The sequence below is a fragment of the Lathyrus oleraceus genome, chromosome 6 (genome assembly GCF_024323335.1).
Source record: "Lathyrus oleraceus cultivar Zhongwan6 chromosome 6, CAAS_Psat_ZW6_1.0, whole genome shotgun sequence".
Classification (NCBI taxonomy): domain Eukaryota; kingdom Viridiplantae; phylum Streptophyta; class Magnoliopsida; order Fabales; family Fabaceae; genus Lathyrus; species Lathyrus oleraceus.
In genome coordinates, this window is record NC_066584.1 from 139,983,236 (window position 1) to 139,984,749 (window position 1,514).

General features: G+C 39.0%; 1 pseudogene; it reads left to right on the top strand.

Moving 5' to 3' along the window:
• The first annotated feature begins 495 nt into the window (after window positions 1–495).
• On the top strand, window positions 496–994 carry LOC127094437 (E3 ubiquitin-protein ligase At3g02290-like; annotated as a pseudogene).
• The last annotated feature ends 520 nt before the right edge of the window (window positions 995–1,514 follow it).

Below are 1,514 nucleotides of genomic sequence, written 5' to 3' on the forward strand. Positions count from 1 at the left end.
AACAAATCATGATCGAAAAAGGCTTTGTAATAATTGATGTTTTATTTGAAACTCTTACCAAATTTCACTTCTAGAACTAGATGGGCAATTGTTATGTCTTGGGGAGTTGGAGGGAACAAATTTTGGTTTTGATACAATTTGTAAGGTGAGTTCTCAACTCCTCAATAGTGTCAGCACCAGACAGCCCTCCATTTTGTGATACCAAAGATTTTGATAGCCGCTGTAGCAACCACTCAATGTTGTGAAATCTGCAAGTGCAATTACAGAAAAAAGGTGATTTGAAAAGAAGACTTGGCAGTGGACATCAAAGAGTTTCCTCCACACCGGCTAGCTGAAATAAGAAGATTAAGTGAAGGCTACAAAAAGAAAGAGAACAACAACAAAATACAGTATCGCTTCAATTTCGCAGTTTCATAGTAATTCTCGCAAAAAAATCCAAACTGTCACCTCAAAACTTTTGTATACTCTTCTCAATTTCACACTTCCAGGAACGGCATGTGTCTCAGTTGCTTGGTACATAATCTTTTGAGTGCGTGTGCATCAATATTCCGAAGAGGCAAAGCACTTTCAACTTCTTCATCTCTTCACAAAACAACATCCATGACATCTGCAGCGTCACTGGATAATTCTCTATCGGACATGTGCCGTTCTCCTCCAAGGCCCTTACCATATGATGCAGAGCCTCTAAACTCAGCACACAAATGGAATGAATGTGCTCGAGAAGATGAATTGAAGATATACCGTTCTAAGTCTGCGTCAAGAGCTTCCATCAGCAAAACATACACCTGGAGTTGGGCTTGTTCACACGTCATCATCAGAAGAAGAGGATATATGTCCAACTTGCCTTGAAGAATACACTGAAGAGAATCCCAAGATAATGACAAAATGCTCTCATCATTTTCACCTTAGCTGCATCTATGAATGGATGGAGAAAAGTGACAATTGTCCAGTTTGTGGAAAGGAGATGGAATTCGATGAGACAATATACTCTTGATAATCTGGAGGTGGATAAAGGCAACATCTGAAGATAGTAATCAGGCTGCAGTGAAAAGAAAAATCTCTAAGAATCAGAGAGAATTTGAATTTGAAGTCAGTATTCTAGGAATAATTCAACATAAAAATACCGTGTATCCCGTGCTTGGGATGAATCTACTGATCTGGAAACTATTAACACGCAGCAAGTTCATTCAAGCACTTCTGGAAATGCCATGGATTTGTCTTCGGATGTTCATGGTTTGCCCGAAGCTTCGGTATCGAATGCTGAGATAAAGCCAAATAATTCACCTTATCATACTGGTGTTGAACATGTCCATGCTGCATACCTCAAACCTGCGGGTTTTGTCTCCAAACAAGAAAAATAAAATGCGCGTCAGTTCAATAATAATAATCAGACCACGCTACGAAACCGTTACTATCATGTCAAGTTTAGAACATAAGGAAGCAAGCTACTGTTAGAAAGTTCTTTGAATAAAACAAAGACAGAAGGAAAGGTTCTCACTTTGTTTCCAACTGGA